We start from the raw sequence: 23,841 nt of genomic DNA, 5'->3' as shown, positions 1-23,841 counted from the left end.
AATCACATCAATCTTGTGCTTCACCAGACCTGATTGCTGTTCATCGCTGGGAACATCAATTTGCCACAGAAACTCAGCTGCTGCAACTTCTTCCCACATTAGAGTAAGAATAGCTGCCTGTGGGAGTCATGTTCCTTTTATCTTTATAAATCAAGTAGAGTTTTCATCCAGCAACAATTTGATCCTGTTTCTTCAGCCCTGTAATAGGACATTTGAACTGAGAGTACACAAGCTTTAGAACCAAAATGCTGTATGAGCCTTTCTCTACACCCTACAGACTGATCCGTAGGGAAGAAGGATTTTGCTGTTGTTTTTTTAAATATTACAGGGTGTTATTTTTGGCAAAAGTATTCCCCTTTCATGAAAACCCATCTTTCATTGTTTTTAAAATTCAGAGATTTATAAGTCATGTGTAAAACCTTGCCTATAGAGGAGTGCCTTAGGCAGGTAAGAAGTGGCACAGAAACTGCCCATACAGCAAAAAATTGCGAAGAAGTCTATGAAGGCAAGAAAAACGAATCCTGCATTACTAAAATATGCAGTGTTTCTCTTGCTTCCTCACAGGGCAATGCCATGTGCTGCCATTTGCATTTCCCCAGCAGTGGAACCACAGCCATGTAAAATTAACGCGAGTGTACAGAGTGTGTTTAAGAAACGCTGACACATACCTGGTGGTGACTTGGCATCCAGCATTTTGCTTGGAATTGATAGAGATGTACAGAGCTTACTGGGGGGGAGGAGGGGGAGAGGCGCACAGCATCTGTAAATAAATGAGCAAGTCTCCACAGTCCAGCAGGCTTTGGACAGGTCTGGAGCTGTCATTCACTGCAGGACACTCAGCCTAGTAGGTAAAACATGAATCCAGTATGTCCCCTGTGGCAGGACCTGGTGAGTCATGTTTGCTTGGGAATGGGACTGTTCAGTCTATTCTGAGAGTCTCCAAAATCTTTCCCCCAGCCCCTGTAGAGCTTCCCTTTGCTGTTGTGGTTTTGGCACATAGTGGAGCACACAGTTCTTGTTCATTTACCTTAAGCTGTTAAGTTCATAACTACCTACTCTGTAATCTCCTAGAATTGTGTACATCCATATCTTAAAATTTTTTATATCCTACAAAAAAAATATTCAATTAAATATTTAGTTTGACAAAGCATTAAGATGGCACAAAGCATTAACACTATAAATCTCTATATTCTTACCTGCCCTAGTGTGCTATTTTCAACAGTCAGATTCCTACCCACATGGTGACTTTTTTGGTGTTATCCCACAATATTGTGCACACATTTGTGTGCACAATATTGCACAACAGCTGGTTGTTGCAATGAAGCAGATAAAAGCCCCTCCCAGGTTGTGAAATTTATTACCTGTTGTGCCAGGTCTCGCACTAAAATAATATGACCATCAGCTGTTTCAAAACGAGACCCTCTTTTTTTTTTTTTTTTTTCAAAATAAACAGCATTTTTTAAAGGAAAGTCTAGTAGATAGATAACTCTAGGTTGTAGCAGTAGCTATGAGATAGGGCCCTGAGCAACCTGATCTAGTGGAAGGTTTCCCTACCATTGGCATGGTGATGGAACTGGATGAGCTTTAAGGCCCCTTCCAACCCAAATTGTTCTTTGGTTCTATAGCCAGTGTGTTGAACATGTAGCAGGGTAATAACTTTAATGCAGTAACTAATTCATGCAGATTTTTTCTGGTGACTTTGAGCATATACTTGAAAGAGAGATGGAAGCTTTCAGTAAAACTCTGTGTGTGGTCAGTAAATCCTGAAGACTTTTGTGGATACATGTTTTCCATGATGCTTATTCGTGTTCTCAGGCCTATTCTTACTTTCTGCTATAGCTGAAGAAAGAGTTATTCTTGACAGAGTTCATACAATTATAGAATCATAGAGTTGTTTGGGTTGGAAGGGGCCTTAAAGATATCTATATCCACTGCCTGCCATGGGCAGGGACACCTTCCACTATCCCTGGTTGCTCCAAGACCAGCCTGGCCTTGGACACTTCCAGGGATAGGGCAGCCACAGCTTCCCTGGGCAACCTGTGCCAGAGCCTCACTACCCTCACAGGGAAGAATTTCTTTCTAATATCTGATCTAAACCTACTCTCTGTCAGTGTGAAGCCATTCCTCCTTGTCCTGTCACTCCAGGCCCTTGTAAATAGTTTCCCTTCATCATTTCCTGTAGCTCCTTCAGGTCCTGGAAGGCCACAATTAGGTCTGAAGCTTCTCCTCTCCAGGCTGAAAAGCCCCAATTCTCTCAGCTTTTCCTCATAGCAGAGATGTTCTTGCAGCTGAATTGCTCATTAGCACAGGAGATGATTAATCCATTTGCAGCTTTTTCAGCTCCACAGCTGGATGCCTCAATTAGCAATTTTTACCTGAAAAAGATGTGAACTGTGGATTGTGAGAGAGAAATCACTGGATTTTTATAATAATACTTACGTTCTTCATTAGATATTTTACTCTAAGCTCAGAAGAGTATAACCCTTCAAAAAAACATTTCTTAAAACTTAGTCATAAGACAGCACAAAAATTGAAATACACAGTTATAACAGTAAAAACATATTTCAAAGGGACACTCCACCTCCACAACTAAGTGGAAGAAATTACCTGTTTTGAAGTACAAGCTGAACACTTTGTAGGTTGTACTTAGTAACAAAAGAACAAAGAAATTGCAAGGAGGCCTCTTACTGTGAGGTAAATCCCTCAGTTAGGCAAGCTATCACTCAATACCTCAATTGAGTCATTAGCAGTTCCAAGTATCACTGTAATAATTAGAAATATGTATGTGCTAAAGCTGAAAAGCATTGCATTAAAGCAGATGACATCCTCTGATGGTACCATTTTTAAGGGAGGTAACTCAGACACCTGCATCATATCTTGGACACCATTAGGAATACTACAATAATGCAGTATTCAGAGTTGAGGTTTCTCATCTATTTTGATTTAGTGCTTAATGAAAGTCTCTATATTTTGACTATCTGATAATCTTATTCACTAATCTAATAAAAATAGACCATGAAGCTGGTAATGCAAAATATTTAGAACTGCTTTTCTTTAATGTTCAAATATGATGTGTACAATTTTTTGTTTCTACCATGTAGTTAAGATGGGCAAAGGACCAGGCTCTAAAGAGTTGATTTGCCTAATATGTGATACTTCCTTCTAACTAAAGCAAGGACTTCTCATTTTTACTTCCAGTTACTTCTACAAGAAATACTCACTGAACATTTATCAAGTCTTTTTTCACAATGAAAAGAACATGAAAGAAAAAAAATCTCTGTCTGTGCTATCTGTTCCTTAGAAGTGTAGCTCTTATGTATCTCTTGAAGTCTTGCAAGACTGTTCTTCATAAATGCCTTAAGAATTTTTTGAGCACCAAAACCATACAGGATTAGGAATTCGAATACGGTATTAATTATGAAAATCTATTCACACATGCTGGGCTAATCCTATTCAGCCCCCTCACAAGCATATACTGTGGCGGGCACAAGAGAAGACTGGCAGAAGTTCCAAAGATGGCGAGAAGTGTACAAAAGATGACAGAGACATGCGGACACTCGCTGATGCCTTAAAACCTCGCCATTCCAGACAAAACAAAGTAAGTTTACTAAAGGACAGTTAGAGAATTGTTAATGCACAGTTTGAAAAGCTTTGTACCCCAGTTTTATCGAATTATAATACGTTTATTCCCTCATATGCTATTCCTTTCTTCTGATTGGCTGGAATTTACTGCATTGCAGTATTCCCTTATTTGGTATTGTGCCTCCCCTAAATGCCTTTATTTGGACATTTCTCCTCCCCTATACCCTAATAAGGTCTGAGCCCCTCCTACCCTTTCCATATATGGTGTATCTCCACCTCGAGTTCTGGAACCTTCCCCGTCCTACCCTATATAAGTGAGTCCCTGAGAAGAATAAAGTGTGATAGCTTGGAGCAGCCTTCTACTTTGCTCGAACCCTTTTGTGCTGTTGTGTGATCCTTTCCCCATTTCAGACTGCGGCACATACCGCTTGAAAAGGTGAAGAATGAATAACATGCTTACAGCAAATTAATACTAACTAACTGCATGGATATACTTTGCTATTTTCCACTGGACAAATATCTACACAGTCACTTGGCCTTTACAAAGCAAAAACTGTGGAAGAGAATGTTGGAAATGGCTACAGGAAGCAGAAATTCTGTGGTGAAGAGGAATGAATGCTTCATTTGACTATTTTGCCTCTTCACAAGAAAAGTTACAAAAAGAACACAAAATGAACCTGTTGCAATCTGAAGATCTCCAAGATGGGCAGAGGTGAACTTCTATAACTCATTTTTTATTCAGAAAGCCTTGGACTGCTTGATATCCGAGGCTGGTAAATTTCCTAGTCATCATGGCCAGGCTTCGTGAACGAAGATTTGGGAAAGACTCTATCCACATTTGTTACTTGCACACTGGTGGCTAAAAAGGCCAATACTAGTTAGACATGTCCGATTGCAAAAGGCACAGCAGAAAGACTCGTTAGGTGGTATATTCTGCAAGGCACAATTCTTTCTGCATTGTCTTTTCTCCTCAAGAGTGATCCTGTGTGCTTTCTCAAAAGAAGCAGCAGCGTTATAGATGCTGTGTCTCCAGGCCTCCCGATTGGAGGCCAGAGCAGACCAGTTACGTAGATCAATATGGCTGAGGCTGAGATGTTGTTTCAGGGAGTCCTTGTATCTTTTCTTCAGGGCTCCTCTCATGCGGCAGCCGGTGGCAAGTTCACCATAAAACAAGATCTTAGGGAGGCGGTGGTCCTTCATCCTTGAGATGTGTCCTGCCCAACACAACTGTGTTCTCAGTAACATGGCCTCAATACTTGTGACTGCTGCTTGTTCAAGAACAGATGTATTGGTCACATAATCTGACCAGTGAATGTTTAGAATTGTACGTAGACAGCGTTGATGGAAGCATTCTGGGAGTCGCAGGTGGTAGTGGTAGATGACCCATGATCTGGAACCATATAAAAGAGTAGACAGTACAATGGCTCTGTGAACACTGATCTTGGTACTTTTCTTCAAGTGTTTATTACACCAAACTCTTTTGTGGAGTTTTCCAAAAGCACTGTATGCCTTTGCTAACCTGTTGTCTATCTCTCTGTCAATCTTACCATCCAAGGAGATGAGGCTGCCTAGGTAATTAAACTGCTGGACTGATTTGAACTCTGATTGGCCAATGGTGATATGGGGATGATGGAAGACTTCCTTCCTAGTGCTGACTTGAAATACGGCAATAGTAACTTCTATTTGTTTTCCCGGTTCTTTTTTTTCAATACGCCTTCGGTGAGTTTCCTAACTTTGGATGCATTTCCTGTTCTCCCTGACACTTTCTTGCTATGATGGAATTTTGTTGGGAATCTTGTAATTCTCATGTTTGTACTTTGCAAGCTGTTGCTCTCCTGTATCTCACAGTGTTGTGTTCTGCTGGGACACTGGAGCAGATGCACAGACAACGAGCTGTGTCCATACTTCAATTGCTAAATTCACAGTGACAATTTTCTTCACACTTCTTCATGCAAACATGCAGAGCAGTTGATGAGTGCTACTCACCTTCTCAGGTAGACATGCCAGTCCACGAGGAATTCTCTGCTGCTTCCAGAAATCTCTGGAAGAAAGTCTGAATGGTGATGTCTTTGGCAGCAGCAGTTGCAGAAGTGATGCAAGTGAAGGGGACATTTACATTATCATTTTATAAAAAATCAGTACATTTATCTCCATTCTGCATAAGAGAATCAAAGCCAAGCAACCTGGTCTAGTGGAAGGTGTCCCTGCCCATTGCAGGGGGTTGGAACTGGATGAACTTTAAGGTCTCTTCCAACTGAAACCTTTCTCTAATTCTGCAATTCTATGATTTTTCCTTATCAACTTCTCAGAAGACCTGCAGAGAAAGTTCCAAGTGACATAGTCTGCTTTCCATGCCAGAAGGTCAGCACAGATGTTTGGGAATGGAAGGTCAAATTTACAACTAGGCGAAGAGTGGCAGCTGAGTCATTAATGATTCTCTAGAAACTGCTGATAAAAATTTATGAGGTCTACTCCTTTTCTGCTGGAGAGGAAGTCACTGAAATGACTTGCTCTGTGCTCAACTCAGTTTTAAGTGGTTGTTGTTGTGGTGGTGGTGGTGGTTTTTTGTGTGTGGTTTTTTTTGTTTGTTTGTTTGTGTGTTTTTTTGTTGTTGGTGGGGTTTTTTTTGTTGGTTGGTCGGTTGGTTTTGTAGGTTTTTTTGTTTGTGTCTTTGTTTCGTAGGTTTTCTTCCTTTTTTCATTAGCTTCTGGTAAATTTTTTCACACCAACTGCTTGGCTGGGGTGGAGATGAGTTCTTTAGGTTTTGGTGAATGCTTGGCTTAGACATTAATGACTGTCTTGCCAGGGTGGGGGGGTAGTGAGAACTTAGGTTTTGATATTTTTTTTTCTCCCTCAGGGGGAAGGATGAGGTTTCGGTGCAGAACTCATGGGATGAGGGGGTTTTTTGTTTGTTTTTTGTTCTTTTGTTTTGTTACCTATACACATATATCCTTTAATAAAGGGCTGTTATTTTTTCTTTCTCCACATTTCCTCAACTGGAGACTCTTGATTTCGGATTTACAATTGCTTAGAGGAGAAAGTTTGGTTTTCCTCATAACTCATCCTCCTTAGCAAACACTTCTATCTTGTTAAACTGAGACAGTCTGGCATGGAAGAAACTTCATTCAGTGATTGTTAATGACAAAATATAGTGCTATCAAATGAAATGGAAATGGTGATTAAGAAGATTGGTACAAGAAATAGGCATGAAGAAACATTATAAATATTTATAAATATTTATATATAATATATATTTATATATAATTATATATATAATTATAAATATTTACTTATTGTTTTCCATTGTAAATTTTATTGTCGTTTTTGAATAGAGCTAAGGACTGATATGTTACATATAGATCCCATTTACATTAACCAACTTTTAGGAATCTATTTAAATGAAATATGCCTTCAAGGAGGAAATCAACCCACAAGACTGACTATGAACTCTGTGAAGTCATTATTCTTTATATTTTTGAAAAACACATTGATCTTTCATTATAATAATTTATTTTAACTCCAATGAGAATAAAAACAAATCTTTAATCAAGTTTGATTTTTTGAGAGAAAAGTCAAGAGGTGAACAAGTGTCAGCTTCTAAATGACTTTTACTCCTCAAATCCTACCTCCTCCCTCTGGCAAAGGCATCCTCAGTATTTCAGAGAAAAAAAACCCTAATGCATGAATAGCACTGAAAAATTGCAATTCTGGAGTGGAATCTGGAGTATCAGGTTAGTCAGACATGGACAGGAGTGCCATTTGCCTTCCAAGCACTACTTGAATTGGTAATTTCACACTGGCAAAGACAGGGATTCTGAGTGTGGAGAACAATGAAAAGCAACAAAGGGAAATGTGGAAGATGAACTTCTGTTAATGTGGTGGTAAGAGAAGAGGGATTCAGAGGGGTTTTTTGTTTATTAGTCATAGGCAAAGTGGCAACACCTTTTAGATGCCCCTGTGGGGCATTCTGCTTTATCCAGACATATTTAATTTTCTGCGAAAGAAGTTAAGGAAGAGAGTTGACTGGAAGGGAAAAAGGAAATAAAGAGCAGATGAGAAGAGATAGATCTGTGTTGTGGATTTAGAAAATGACCACCAACATGTAAGATTTATCTCTAAACTGGTACATCCTATCTCTATACTACAGACGTGTTAAACATTTAAAACTACAGGACCAGTCTATTTTTCTTTTCCCTTTTTTTTTTATTTTCACTTTTCCCCAGGGATCAGTGTTGGGCCCAGTTCTGTTTAATATCTTTATCGATGATTTAGATGAGGGGATTGAGTCCACCATCACCAAATTTGCAGATGACACTAAACTGGGGGGGAATGTTGATCAGCTGGAAGGCAGGAGGGCTCTGCAGACGGGCCTGGACAGGCTGGAGAGTTGGGCTGGTTCCAAAGGGATGAGGTTCAACAAGGCCAAGTGCTGCGTCCTGCACTTTGGTCGCAACAACCCCATGCAGCGCTACAGGTTGGACACAGAGTGGCTGGAGAGCAGCCAGGCAGAAAGGGACCTGGGAGTTTGGATTGACAGGAAGCTGAACATGAGCCAGCAGTGTGCCCAGGTGGCCAAGAAGGCCAATGGTATCCTGGCCTGGATCAGGAACAGCGTGGCCAACAGGTCCAGGGAAGTGATTCTTCCCCTGTACTCAGTGCTGGTGAGGCCACACCTGGAGTGCTGAGTTCTGGACCCCTCAGTTCAGGAAGGATATTGAGGTGCTGAAGCAGGTGCAGAGAAGAGCAACAAGGCTGGTGAAGGGACTTGAGCACAAGTCCTGTGAGGAGAGGCTGAAGGAGCTGGAGCTGTTTAGCCTGGAGAAGAGGAGGCTCAGGGGAGACCTCATCACTCTCTACAGCTCCCTGAAAGGAGGTTGTAGCCAGGTGTGGGTTGGTGTTCTCCCAGGCAGCTATCAGTAAGACAAGAGGGCATGGTCTTAAGCTGTGCCAGGGGAGGTTTAGGTTGGATATTAGGAAGAAATTCTTTATAGAAAGAGTAATGAGGCATTGGAATGGGCTGCCCAGGGAAGTGGTGGATTCTCCGTCCCTGGAGGTTTTTAAGATGAGACTGGATGTGGCTCTTAGTGCCATGGTCTAGTAACCACAGTGGTAGTGGAACAACGGTTGGACTTGATGATCTCAGAGGTAATTCACATGGTGTATATTATAAGGTAGCAACGTCCCAGAACCCTTCACAGCCAGACACTGCAATACAGGGAGCCTTGGTACATGTCATCATTTCAGACACAAGTCTTAAAATGTGGGAAAATTACCATTTGTAAGAGTTTGTTACAGAGATTTATTCACAGAAAGTGGAAAGATAGGTTTCATAAGAAAAACAAGGCCTCTCAATATTGTGAGACATTTTTGTTGTTGAAAGAGGTAATTTAGCAAAATAGAAGCCTTTCATGAGAAAGTGCTTGTTTCAGTTAGGTTCTCAGGAAACACTTTTGAAAACAGTGGTTTTTATAATATGCTCTTGCCTTGTTTCAGTGAAGGTTTTGATTGTGTTATCTGAAACAGAATTTAAGTGCATGATACTTAGAAATTTAATGAGAATTGAAAGTGTAATCTTCACAAAACTCCATAACATTGAAGAGGATTATTTGGATGTCAGTAGAACATTCTGAGTAATTCAAACTGAAAATACGCTTATCAGAAAATTTAATCTGAACTATTGGTCATGAGAGGAAAAAGTCATTTCCTGCTCAGTGCCAGCATAACACCTCCTTCAGAAACTGTGGTCCTGGAGCCAGTTGTCTGATGCACAGAATGGAGTATTTCCATGCAAGAGATCTATGGTGCCTAACGACCCAATGAATTTAGTAATGATTTCAAAATAATAAACATATTTTCCTCCATTTTATGACATTACAGTGAAATCAGGAGTAATTAAAATACAAAAAAGTCATGAGGCTTCCATCGCTCATCATTTTGCAAGCTGATTTACCCTGACTTTTTCATCCCTGCTTTCTATTTTCTGTCAAGTAAGAGAATTCTTTAAAGAGACCAAGGTTGCTCATTCAAACTCAGCCTCAGGACAGCTTCCTGAATAAAACTTAGACCCTCATATATTTTACTAACAATTTATTCTACATCACTAGTAGATGATTACCTTTGATACATAGTTTAAAAAAAACCCCAAGGTTTTGGTCTATAATAATTTACAAAACCTTCAGTTTGAATTAAAGATAACGTGATCATGGAAAAGCAGCTGAGGATCACAAAGTTTATAAATTTTTAAACACTCTCTATTTTCAAGGTGTAGACAATGTATTTTTATATTAGCTTTGTGTAAATCTATATGGACAGGAATCATGGTTGCATTTGTCTATGTAAATAAAATAGTTACTGTTAAGATATGTATGATTCCATATATCTACCTTATTTTCTTATACAGGGTTGGACAGAATAATGCATGTGGAAAAAATGAGTAATGACATAGAGTAAAGGAGAAAAGAGTGAAAGCGATATATAGTTACAACTTTCATTTTTGATGCATAATTATAACTTTTATTTTGAGAAGAATGAATAATTCATTTAATGGCTACACATCTGTAGATGCCTAAGTAATACAACCAAGTAATTACACACCATGTAAATAGAGCAGGAAACAGCAGTATAGTTGCAGTAAGTTAACTGCTACTTTTGCATTCACCAACATTCATTCTACCTTTGTTAAAGCAGTGTGTGTATGTGTGTGTGTCTGGTCCAAGTGAAGGACCCTTCCTTTCAGATTCTGAGTTTGTGCCTGGCTCAGGTTGTAAAAGCTTAAAAGTTTCTTTCAAGTGACTGTTTTTCAGTCTGTGTAAAACCAATTTTATGGTCAATGCCTAATTTTCTTTAGACGCGGTATTCTAAAAAACAAAGCAGAAATTATCTCAACTAGCACCCACAACACCTGTTTCCAGCAACTGAACAAACTAATTATTCCATCTTGGTGATCAATTTGTCACTTGATACAATGGAAGTCTGATCTTTAAGTCTTGACATTTCTGGGTTTGATCCCTAGTAGTGATTGGCGTCTGTGTGGATGACAGGTTCAGCCAACTAAAAATTCAGGTATTTACATTTATGAATATTGTTAATGTTCTCCACTGTGGTTTTTCCAGCTGGTGATAAAAATATTTAACACATAATTTCTCGGAAATTAGGCAGATTTGCACATCACGGACTCAGCACTGCAAATTGCTAGCCATCCTCCACACTGAGCTCTTCCATCTTCCTGGGAAGGCAGTGACAGTCTTGCGTTATGAGCAACTACAGGACTGTGCCCTTTGCTTTCTAGCAAATTAACTTCACAGAGACACCATTTCCCTTTCTTCGAAGCTGGCTGCTGACCTTTAGCCATATTATCTGCTGAAAAGTAGTTGAAAATATGAGCTAAAATATGCGTATCATGTCTTTCAATTTATATGGAATAAAATAATCAAAGGAAGCTAAAACTTCTCAAAGCATTAGCTGTACCACACTCCGACTGCTATTGAGTCTGAGTAATTTAGTTATTTGAATGCTGTTAAATAATTAAGCATTCTTTCTCATGTCTGTTTTCCTACTCTGTGTTTCCAATTAAACTCTACAGAACACAAATATCTTATGTATAATTTGTTCTTTCAGGAATAAGCACAAATGACTGCAAAAATCTTGGAAACTGGTTGGATTGGTGAGTAATCCTGTACAAGCATGAGCTGTATCATTCCTTCTTTAACAGCTGAAACAAGTTTAGAGGAAGATAAACCCATTGTCATTCTTTCTTTGAATGCACCAAGCACCTTGTTACCTTTTATGTAAATATTTTCCAAGCCAAATCACTGTAGAAAGGAACATAAATGTGACCTGAGAGTGCTTCACCTATTGTACCACTGTGGTCACTGCTGCAATTCATGGAAGAAACTAAAAAGTTTTATTTATTTTAGTTTTAATAACACTTCTGTGGGAGTCAGTGGTACTTCTGAGCCATAAGGTGTGGAGTCTCCTGTCAGTGGATGATGCTTTATATGAGGAAATAAGTCTTGGGTCTCCTTATTGGTATGGCCATTCCTTCTGGTAACACTGAAACCAGACAAAAAAAATTAAAACAAAAACCCAATAAATCTGACACTTCATTCCTCTGAAAAGTGACTTCTTTTTTTTTTTTTTAGCTGAATCATGAACACTCACAATCATGAACAGAAAGGAATGTCTGTGGGGGTATCTTTTAGTAATGCACGTTGTGACTGATCTGTTTATGAGCATCACTCAAGAGTTATACTAGGAAGGCCAAATCTTGTATCCTGTGACTCAATTTTATTTTGAGATAACCTCCTTCATTTCTCTGATCTTCTCATATAATTGGCCCTATTAAAAACAAAATATTAAAAAATCCATACCAGTGGCTATAGTGAAAACAATATGTAAAGATGTACATTTTTCTGAATTATTTCTATGCACGCTTAGGAAAAAATAGCAAATAGAAACAGAAGAATATTCCATCAGATGGAATAACTGAAATTCATTTGTCAGGTCAGGACTTCTAGTTTTCCATATTCAGGTTTGCTAACACTTGCATTCATATTTGTCTCATTTTGAGGTAATAAAGGTAAAAGGAAGGAAGCTATACACAAAGGCTGTCATGCACTGGTGGCATGCTTTTCATATCTCTCTATTCCTAAACAAGGTTAGTTCACTGAAAGCCATAGTCAGTATTTCTGCATTCATCAAATTAGTATCAATTGTGCTTCAATAAAGAGCAAATCAGGAAATCTATCCAAGTTCTTGCTGACAATCACAGTCTGCAAATACTCAGCAACATCAGTTTTATTGCTTTTATTGAAATTAATTTAATCTTTATACTCTAACTATTTCCGGAATTTATGTATGCAATTTTGATGTCATGCATGTGAAATAGGTTTTTTCTGCCCACATAGAAATAGAATAAACAAAAACATAGTAATTTATAACGAGTATCTCTCCGTGCCTTCAGCAGATCTGAGTCTGTAAAGCCACAGCGGCTGCTCTCCTGGAAACAGAGACCTATTTCCTCATTTTGAAAGCAAATGAAGCATGTCTTGAACATAACAGAATTGTGTTACCTGTTTTTTATGTGTTTCCTTCTGACAAAAGCCCCCTCCATTTCTTCCCAGCTGGGATGCAGCTCCATAATCACTCAAAGGGACAGAGGTGGCTGGTGCTCTTTTATGGTTTGCCCAGGTTTGGTGTAAGTGTTAAATTTAGTCTCAGAACACTTATTGGATCGAAATTCATCTCAGAACACTCATGAGATTGAACTCCTCGGGAGTTTTATGCAGGGGATGATGTTATTCCTGAATCCCAGTAAGAATCAGAGGTCAGCAAAGCTCAGCATTATCAAGACAGATGCACTGGGAATTAGCAGAATTAGCTGAGAATTAGCTGGGAATTTTTGGGTCTAAAATGAATTTTGATGCTTTTTCAGTGTTAATGTTTAACATTTATGCTTAAGCGGTGGTTAAGAACGGATTTCCAAGGCTCCATGCTAAGACAGTCAAGTCTCTCAGCCCTAAGTGACACCTGGGCTCCCTCTTTTACTTTTGGGCTTTGCATCCTTTCCCCAGCTCTGAGCAGCAGCGTTGTTTATTTACTTATAGACTTCTCTTGGGGCCAATACTGCTTTCACAGGAGGCTTCAGAACCACTTCCAGTGAATGATCATCTTTTTCAGTTTCTTTTTCTGCTTTTGAGAACACCCCAGCCCCTAGAGGTGGAAAGATCAATTCTGATATTTTTGACAGTAATTTATTCTGCTCAGGAGCTACTAAAAGTTCTCAGAAAGGGTTTATAATTACATTATGGTTTCGGTTCTAGTGATGTTTCTGGCAGTGAGGAACAGAGACTTGCTGATTGAAAGGGAACAATTATTCCCTCTTCCTTTCTCCAAGAATCCTGTTTCACCCTTCACAGGGAGCACAAAGTGAGTCACAGCGAGTCTGGCTCTTCAGTTTATGCATTGTTTAAGGACAACCAGAACTGAGCTACTGCTCTGCTCCCAAAGCTCATCCTAACTCTGGGGCTATATTTCTGGTAGTGCAAGAAAGAGGTTGACAGGCAGCAAAGCCATTCCCTGTCCCTGTGCAAACAGCAAAGCCATTCCCTGTCCCTGTACTTGTGTACTGATGCCTTAAGCCCCTAATGTTTTTTTTTTTTATTTTTCTAATATTGGTAAGCCTTGTAAGTTTTATAGGTTGACTCTAAAAGCAGCATCCCTTGTCCCTTGTCCCTATCCCTTTCCCTGTAGCACCCTTGTTTATACATTCCTTAACCCTCTTACCCCATTCTATCCTCCCTACATCACTCATAGCCCCAAATCTAATAGAAATGTTTAGTCTTTTGTCAAGGCAAGGCCTAGACAGTTGACAGAACAGCATATCAGGACCTAAACCACAGAATACGGTCAAGAATTAGGTAACTATGTACCCTTTGTGCTCTGATGATGATGAAGGTGATGAAGTAGGTGGTCCCGAAATGCACCCCAGACCCATTTTCAGGGGGTGGACCCCAGGGCAGTCCAGAGTAAAGGCCACAGGGTGGACACATCTGGGATTGGATGGGTGGTATTATAAAATGTAACCTCTCAGGCACGGGGGCACGTGTCTTGTAACATCTTTTGCCTTGGCAAATAAACCCTTTCTTATCTCACTCCTAATTAACTGCTCTGGAGATTTTTTCAGCACCATAAATCCCACAGCAACAGTACCACAGGAATTAAGAAATGTTAACAACAGAAATGTTATTTTTTGCCAGAGGCAGGGTGGTGTTTCTAACTGTGGTGCTGTGGTGCTACAGTTTTTTGACTCAGTTTTTGTACAAAGGAGAGAACTTGACATTTAGCCCAATATTGAGCTACTTTTCTTTTTTTTTTTTTTTTTTTTTTGAAGGAGACTGAGGGGAAGAGGAAGTTATGGTTGATTATCTTGTATTTTTGTATAATGTGTCATAAACTGAGATAAGAAGTTTGTAGTAACTATGTATTACAGGTCTGGCATGGAATTGCATGTTAGAAATCAGTAACATCGTAGCATTTATCACCTTATTATAAGCCTGGACAGACTGCGAGTGACAAAGTTAAAAAGGTAGTTTGAAGTTTAAATAGTCAAAAGCAGATTGCTGTAAGTACAAAAGGTGCAAGGAACACCCAAACAGACTTCATCTTTTAAAGATTCTGAATTTCAAGGTCTAGTGTCACTATACAGGTTCACTTGTGCAGTCATTTAAAAATTCCTGAATAATTCCTCAAACTCATCTTATGCCTTCTGCACATTTTAGAAAGCTAATTTTTCAGGCATCATGCCTTAAAAATACTGATTTTTTTAAAAAAAAAGGTTTATAAGTGGTCTAATTATTAATAGTATATATATATTTGGCTCAGTAATAGCACAACTGGCTAAAATGTTGGCATTGCCACATTGCCAACAAACCAATCCCCCAAAATTGTAGTTGAGGTACTGTTGAACATCACTTAGCAAATCTAGTCCAGGATCAGAAGCAAACATGAAAACAGGACACTTATTATCAGGAAAATTAAAATTATGAGTTCTAGTTCAATTTACTATTTGCAAAATCATATTTACATTACTGATATGGCTTGAAGCTGGCTCCCTGCCAAGTCCCCAAACCTCACCACAAGACTCCCCTCTCCCCCCCAAACCAAGGGAGAAGAGGGAAAAAAACCCAAGAGGACCGAAATGAGTGAGAGAGGCAGCTAAAGCAATATATATAAATATATTTACACTTATATTACAGTTATATACAATTGAAATATATATACAATTTCAAAAGGAAAAGGGAAAGGGAAGGGGGAAGGAAAAAAGCACACAAACAAAATAAAATATACACGATCAATAGCCCAAGATCTAGCAACTAAAAGAATTAGCAAAAGAATATCTTACTGCTCTCCTTGGGACAACGGAGAGTCACGCTGGAACGATCGCTGGCAACCGCTGTCTCCCAAGGTCGGCAAGGCCTTACCAGACCTCACTCCCCAACACGACAGACTCAACAGCAGGGAACCTGCACTTCCAAAGCCGCCGGAAGGAAAGAGGGGGGCTTCCTTCCTTTCTTCTTATACCCCGGCTTACGTAAAAATCATAGGGAATACCGGGTAAATCTGGGCACTTCCTTGATTACAAACTGGTCACCAAGAAAGGCCTAGACTAAACTACCACAATTACTATATATCCCTCTGCATCTTATGCTTAGGTTACTATTACAGTTTTTTAAGCAGCACATGATTTAAAATCATATGGGTCACAGGAAGTGAATATTCATCACAAAGTGAGACGAAATATGAGGTTTCAGTCTCTAGCTTTAGTGGTCTCATGCATATTTTTCATTACTTTATTCTCAGTTCTAGTTGTAAGAGTAAGATCTAACACATTCTGTTTGCCTTGTACTAATATGTAATAAAAGTTTTGAAGCAATTTCAGCATTATGAATGCTTCTTGTCAGTATTTTGCCCAACAAATTAAAGCAGTAAAAACTTATTATACTGCATTGCTTTCTTCCTTCTTTGGATTTTTTTTTTGATAGTTTCCCAGACTGCCTTTAATATGCAACAGGCAGTCTGCACGTGGCTTTTCGTTTTCTAACTCTTTTGATACAGCCTGCTGTTTCATGGGTGTTCTTACATTTTCTGTAGCTCTAAAACTTTTCTGTTCTGAAAGTGCTTTGTGAATATCTTAATTTACGGACAACTGTGTAGGGAGGCATTTTTCACGTGGGTTAAAAAAAGAAGAACAGAGAATTTCTAATCAATTGTTTGTATTTTTTCCCCCAGAATTCTTAGGATTCTTCCAAGAAAAACTTAGTACGTTTGAGCTGACCTGAAGCTCTCTAAAGTCAATGGAAAGATTTTTGTTGGTTTTCAAGGGCTTTGGATCATAGTATATTTATTCAATAGACATGCAAGAAATGTATGTGACTTAGAAAAGTCTGGGAATCCAAGATGTGTAGGTTTATACTTTCAAAGTACTTCTGAAAAGGAAAAGAAAAAAAAAATCTACGCTTTTGATGTTGCCAAGAGTGAAATGTAACGGGAAACTGAAAATTATTTAATTAATGCAGTTCACTTTGTTGTAGACAAAAGGGGGTTACTGCACATCACCTCAACAGGACAGTTTTAAAAGTAGTTAAATGCTAGGTTCCAAGGCAATTTCATTTTCTTATTGTAGTGAACAAATTTAATGCTTGAATGTGCCCTAGAAATAGTCATCCCAAGGCAATTTTATATTCTTGTTGTTGTGAATTTTTGATGCATGAATCTGTCCTAGAAATAGCGCTTGGAGCAGAATACACATCAAAATTAAAAAAGAAGTACTTACTCTCATTCCAGACACCACTTGGAATGTAAATTGCAATCTGGGGGAGGCAAAAATGGATAATTCAGCATAGAAAGAGTCAATTTAAATTGCTTATTTTTATGGATTCCTTTGGGTACTGGAAGATTTAAAATTACAGGAGAAAAGGAAAGAAGAAGAACAAAATGTTATGGAAAATAAATAGTACATCCCTCGATAAAACTGAGAAGACTTCAGATGTTTTAAATGAAAGCAAACTATATTTGAAGAAAGTGGACTGTTTAAATATATCTTATTCTCTTTAAATGCATAAATTTATAATTACAAAGTAAATCTTAATCATATAAATGATCTGTGTTAGTTGATTTGTAAAAGCTGAAAACCTGTACTACTATATGTTTCCTTTCTGACTGTATAATAATTTTCCATTTTACAATGGAATTTTATCATACTGAAGGTGAATTTAAGCAGAGAAAAAGAAGGCAAAGAAAATAGAAAACTGCTTCTGTTGCTCACACAGAATAAATAAAAAATGCACTTGTTATGCTTTTCTCCCCCCTCCCCAAAAGAAATGTTCTGCAAGGCTTTTGAGATGCAAGTTGCAAGAGCACAGCATTAAGATAGTTACATGATTTACATGGGCAAGTTCTAGTTCACATATTTAACTATTTGTGGCAGTTTGAGCCACATTAGAAATCTAAAATCTAACTTTTAGGCTTCTCCCTACCCCTTCCCACAATTTATCCTAACACCGGAGAGAAACTTTCAGACCAGAGGCTTTTGTAGGGGAAGGGGGAAGTATATACATTTATTTACACAAATAAATACTGTACAAACTAAAGGCAAGTATATATATATATATATATTACACTACTATCAGTCAGTCCTTTCAAGCCCCTCCTTTAACTTTAGTCCAGGAGCAGCCTTTAAGGCTGACATGTAACACAGTCTTTTGCTGTGGGAGTGTTCTGGGCTCCTGAACGCTCCCCCCTCACCAAGTTCTAGTTGTTTGTTGTAGTCTCTCCTCCTCATGAAGTCTGAGAAGATAGCTTTGAGTCCTTGCTCTTCTGCTGCTGGTGATTTCTCCCTCTCGGTGTCTCACCTCGGTTCGTAGGCTGCTGCAGTGTAGCTTATCAAGCGTCCACATCCTGGAATCCTCATTCCTCCACATCAGTTCTCAGCTGCCCCCAGTCAGCTTCAGCAGGCAACTCTCGAGCTCTTGGCTCATCTCCAGTTTCGCCTGAGACTCTTCTCCCAAGCACCGGGCCTACCTCCACGGCCCAGTCTCTTGGCTCAGCTTCAAGTTGAGCCTCTCCTCCATTTACAGTGGAGGGAAAGAAAAGCCCCTCTCTACAGCTTCACTGCAGAAAAGGAGGGGCAAGAGGGCTTGGCTATAAAGCTTGCCTCTCTCCTCTTACCTCAGGTGCTGTGAATCTCTTCCTTCACAGCACACACTCCAAATGCTGACTCTAACTCTAGCTAAAGGCTGAGTTGGGGGGTCACAGGGCTCCCCTCTCCCCACCAGAGGGGAAGAGAGGGAGCCCAGCCACCTCCTGGCCTTGTCCATCTACACGCAGCAGACACCAACAGCAAAACAACCAAGACAGAACTGCCAACAGGTTCCAGTGCTGTGATATATGATTTTGAGCAGAAGTGAACAACATGAGTGGTGACTGGCTCTCCAGGGAACACTGTCCTGGCACCCAATCACCTCTGAGCCCCCAGCCTCTCAGGGGGGGCCAATCTCAACCTATGACACTATTATAAAATTCTTATTTTCTTTAGGTGGATGTCACACTCTGGATTAAGCCATAAACTGCCCAGAGAGGTTAAATTTTTATTTAAAACTTTTTAAAAGCCTTTTGGTTTGTTATAACCTCTGATTAGCATCCGGAGAGTCTCACACTCTTCTCTAGGAGAAAGGCTTTTTAATTTAGTGAGAAAATAGGATATTTTGGCAAGAAGTATTTACAGGAGTAAAATACGACCAAGAAAAAAGCATTTCACTAAAACATTCAGCATAAAGATCCATTCCACAGGAAACACCCACACTAAAATAATTCATATACCAGCTTTAGTAAAACACAGTTCACTGATTTTAAGCTACCCACAAGAGAAGGAAAAGAGTAAAAGAAAACAGATTAAAAGGAGTAAAGACAAAAGAAAGAGAGAAGTAGAGAAAGGAAAGAGAAAAAAATGGTTGCCGACAAAATTCAATGATTCACATGGTACCAGCTAGAGAGGGAGAAGAGAAAGACAGGGAGACCACCTGGAGTCCCATGTATTTCTAGAGTTCAGTTTTCCCTCCCAGGCAGGTTATCCCACCAGCGCTTTCCAGTCCTGGGTGAGTTGTGTAGCCAGTCCCAGGCTGCAGGGGTGTGGTGTGGGTGAGCTGCCAGGCAGCTCTGCCTTGACTGACAGCCCGACTGACAAGGCTGCAGGGCCTTCAGCTGTGCCACGTGCTCTGCGTGGGCTGCAGGCCTTGCCTTCATCTCTGCCCTGTGCCCTCAGCACAGGCCTGATGTGCAGGCCTTACTATGGACCTGCAGGTCCAGGGCCAGCCCCTCCCCATATGCACACACACACTCTCACAGTTAGTTGGTTCCGACCTGTATCAATAATTCCGTGAGATTCAGATCCAGGATCTCACAGTGGACTGTTCCAAATCAATTTATTGCTTTTCTTTTGCTGTTCACCCGTTATATTACCTTTGCTGTTCACCCATTATATTACCTTCTGTTCTGGCCTATGGTAAGATGCCAGGGAGACAGTTCATGACATTGCAGTTTTAACTACAAAAAAATATTCCAACAAGGTGGTCTTTCTTGAGAGTTTAGAGGACACACAAACCGCAGTTTGTCACGAGAGGATTTTTCCATGAAAATTATTTGAATGGGTCTAAGGCTGATATAAATATATGTATTTGGCTTGCAATTGGAATTGTTCTATTGGACTAGTACAGAATGGTCAGGAAAAATAAAAAATAATCTGTACCTTTCATACGTTGTGCATCTCCTTGGGCATTAGAAGGTCGTAGTGTAAATGTCTGTGACAGGTTAGAGACTTGAAAATGTCTCTCAAAAAAAGGCACCTGATCTATTCCTACAAATTCTCTTAAAATAAAATATATCACACTCTAGAAATGCTTTCCGTTTGAATACAGGAGACCAGGGTGATGATTTTACATGTAAGTACCCACACTCATTAGCTATTAGTGTAACACTTCAGGTGTTGTACAAGGAACTTGCATCTCTGAGTGAGTGGTTTGTCATTAATAATTTCTCTCAGGCATTTTGATTTTCTTCTTGCAAATAATTAGTGAACAATTAAGGCATTTAACTAGCTTTAGTACAATTCCAAAGCACGTAGCAAGTACTTAATATAAATGAGGATTGGTTTCTTTATTGCACCTAAAATTGTTTTCAGGAAGTCTTTTTTGCTATTTGAGTAGTCCATATTGGGTTTCCTCTAACTGGAATAATGACAAATCATCTGAGTGTGTTCTCCTCTGGCATAGATGCCTTGTTCCAAGACAAGGATCATTCACTTTTGGAAGGGTGAGTAAAAGCATCATGATGCAGTTATGTACTGAGATAAAATCCTAAAGTAGATCCACAGGTGTTTTGTTGCTTTATAATTGTTCATTCTGCAAGGCCAAAGGCTGTGAATGCTCTGCAAGACTCTTTGTCCTCTTCAGTGTAAATCATGCAGACATGAGAGTCTACAAAGACTTTTAAACTATTAGGAAGAAGTTTGCTTGCTGCTCAAATTTATTTGTGAGTATGACTTAAGAGCTAAATACACCTGATGCTGTTACTAATCACAGGAGTAAATCCTATCATTATCCAGTAAGAAAGCTCTCTAGATGATCTCTTGTCTTTTTAAACATGCCTTGATTAAAGTGCCACAAGCACTTTTGTTAAATAGAACAGAAGTGTCTGCACAGATAATTAATCTGTTATGCTTCCCTCTGCCTTTATTACTTGCATTTCTGCATCTGAGTTAGTTGTCCAGAATTTCTTTAGTGGAGAAAAATAGCACCCTTGAAGTGCAAGCTCCCTCAATTAACCTTAATTTTATTTCCTGCATGCCTCCAACTACCTCCAGTTTTATGGATTAGGTCCATCCCACAGAGTCAGTCACGTTATCTGTTTCCCAACTCACGCCTTCACTTTTTATCTAGGGGCTTAATTACTGATGTCTGTACACAAAAGTGATGCCTCGCATTCTTAGGGATTTTCAATAACAATTCTGTGGCTTTCCTTCCTTTCCATTGTCTCTCCAGCCACCCATTTCCTTCACCACATTTTGCAGGATCAGGCTGCTCCAAGTCCATGAGATGTCGCTTGTTTGAGGCCGAATAACGTGTCTGTCAGTGTCATAGGTTTACTTGTTCTGAAAAAAAACCCAAGTGGATTTTTTTTCTTTCCCCTGCATCCTTTTGAAAGAGGGATATTGAAGGAGGGAGCGGGAGGGTAGTTCTTTTGGCTGGAGTGATTGACATACACAAAAGAACTAACTACCAGGCCTGCATTCCAGACTGATGGCTGTCAGAAGACTGTGAGGGGAGGTTAGTTTTTTTCCCCTCTCCTTGGGAAACAGCAGGCACTTCACTTTTGCCCTAATTGAGGCAAAGTGTGTTGGAGGGGTCCAAGGTTCACTTTGTTTTTAGGCCTGGTCATCTGGCTGTTTTCTGGCCCCAGTTTGCCTTCATTTTTCCTGCACCCTGTTCTGCCCCCAGCCCAGACCTGCTTGGACTTCATCAGAGTCTTGACCCACCTGCAGAGGAACCTTTTGGGGAGCAGGCCACCCTTCCTCTCCTCCACTCCTGTGTTGGCAGAGGCTTGTGCCCATCAACGAGTGGGGGAAGTCCTAGCCACAGCCAGTTGCAGACAGCATGAGTTTCGTGGGAAGAGCCCCCTTTTTCCCCTGTTCCCGTTCCCCTTCTTGGTGTGTGGGGGCAAAATCACCACGTTGCCTTCTCCCGCGTACCGGGGCCCCACACAGAGCCCAACAGCGCCCCCTGCTGACCAACACCGAGCAACTGCAGGCTCTGCTCCTCCAGTGATCCAACAGCGCTCCCTCCCGATCGTGGTTTTAATTGTGCCAAAAGGCAGAAAGTACTGAACTGTTTCCGTTTTGAAGGGGGATTTTGGGTACAGGATTATTGTTTGGTTGGTTTTGTGTTCTTTTGTTGCTCTGGCAATACACATATATCCTCTAATAAAGGGCTGTTATTTTTTCTTTCTCCATACTTCCTCATTTGAAGCCTCTTAATTTCGGATTTACAATTGCTTAGAGAGAGGAGTTTGGTCTTCCTCATAACTCCTCTTCCTTAGCAAAACACTTCAGTCTCATTAAACTGATACAGAGATGCTCCTGTTCTCGTTCTTGGACAAAAGAGAGCTAAAGAGGTATTTTATGGATAAGGCATTTTGTGCTGATGAGCTGGATGTTAACAAGAGCAGCTGTACAGTGAGGAATTTCTTTCACCACCAACTGCATTAACTGCATAATCCAAGAGCAGTAGCCTGCTTTGTCAGGCAATGGGGAGCAGTGTCATGCTAAGGTTATGTGCAGAACATTAAAGCTGTGAGGATCAAATTCCTTAATTATTTATTTATTTACTTATGTATTAATTTATTTTCAGCCATCACTTCAATTTTTTTCTTGCAACAATTTTGTTCTGTGATATGAAGTTTACTTCACTTTTCAAAAAACAAAACAACAATCCATCAAAGAAACTGGAATATAAAATGTAGGCAACAAGAAGGAACAAAATTGGTGGTGCTGCTGCTTTCTTTTAGTACAGTGGGAAGCTGATAAGTAGAATCAAAAAAGTTGCTATGGAAAAAAAGGTAAGTTAACCAGGTGTAGCATTACCCAGTTCTGTCAAATTTGTGGGGTATGGAGGTTGCGTGAAATTTTGACCCTCAATAAGAGTTTCCCAGATTTGCTAATTACACACAGAGCTATGTGACTGTATTTTAAAAATGCAAAAAAAAAATTAAGAAAGGGAAAAAAATTATTAGTTTTTCTCTGTATGAATTTTGCATATGACACTTCTTTGAGTTGTTAATTTTAATGTGAAAATGGCATTAAGTCTATTTTTCACTCTTTTCTATACATTTATAATTTAGTTATAGGACTGCAATTTTTTTAACTTGTATTACCAACTGCAATCAATTTACTCAACAAAATTCCATTAGTATAAAATATAAATTACTTTAAAATATTCTTGTATTTTGTTAGCATCAAATTTTTTGTTAAAATCTAATGGCAAAACATTTATGTTTTAAAAATGCACCTCCAATTTCTCAGGAAGTTGCCCAGTTTCACTGCAGGGAGATTAATGGTGTAAATTACAATCATGATGTATGAAAACCTGGAGAAACTAGCTAAAAACTGTGAAATCTGTGCAGTGTGGCATGTATCAGTAGATGAACTTGGAAAACCCCTTGACTTGGAAAGCTCTTTGGTTTTCCAGTCTATTTTTTTTTTAAATATTGTGAAGAGATATTTTCACAGATGTTCACAGAAATGGTGACTTTGTCGGTAATTATATTTCCTTTCTGACAATATCTATGTTACTTATCCCCTTATCATACTTTCTGAATAGCATGCAGTCCTAAATACTCTTCTAAAGCTCTGCTGAGGTGAGATAGTTGGTTGCCATCATCTGCCTCCTGACAATAAACCCATGGGTAAGAAGTTACATCTACTGAGAAAGGATAATTTGTGGGTTTGCCAAATTTTATTTTTCTTAATTTTTCTTTTCAAACACAGAGAAAGTAAGCCTGACAGACCTCAAGGAGCATTGGACAATCCTCTCAGGCATGTGGTGGGATTGTTGGGGTGTCCTGTGCAGGGCTAGGAGTTGGACTCGATGGTCCTGGTGGACCCCTTCCAGCTCAGCATATTCTGTGATTCTATGAAAAGTGTAAAAGAAA

General features: G+C 39.5%; 1 long non-coding RNA gene across 1 annotated transcript; it reads right to left on the bottom strand.

Annotated features, from left to right (window-relative positions):
- Positions 1 to 9,285: 9,285 nt before the first annotated feature.
- On the bottom strand, positions 9,286 to 21,914 carry LOC113943493. The gene is made up of 3 exons (XR_003526342.1): positions 21,671 to 21,914; positions 16,916 to 16,952; positions 9,286 to 11,634 (listed from the first exon to the last, which is right to left on the bottom strand). It is a non-coding gene; the product is annotated as an uncharacterized LOC113943493 (long non-coding RNA).
- Between the last annotated feature and the right edge of the window lie 1,927 nt (positions 21,915 to 23,841).

Source organism: Corapipo altera, unplaced genomic scaffold (genome assembly GCF_003945725.1).
Source record: "Corapipo altera isolate COAL_440 unplaced genomic scaffold, ASM394572v1 61411, whole genome shotgun sequence".
Classification (NCBI taxonomy): Eukaryota; Metazoa; Chordata; class Aves; order Passeriformes; family Pipridae; genus Corapipo; species Corapipo altera.
This window is presented reverse-complemented; position numbering and strand designations above follow the sequence as displayed.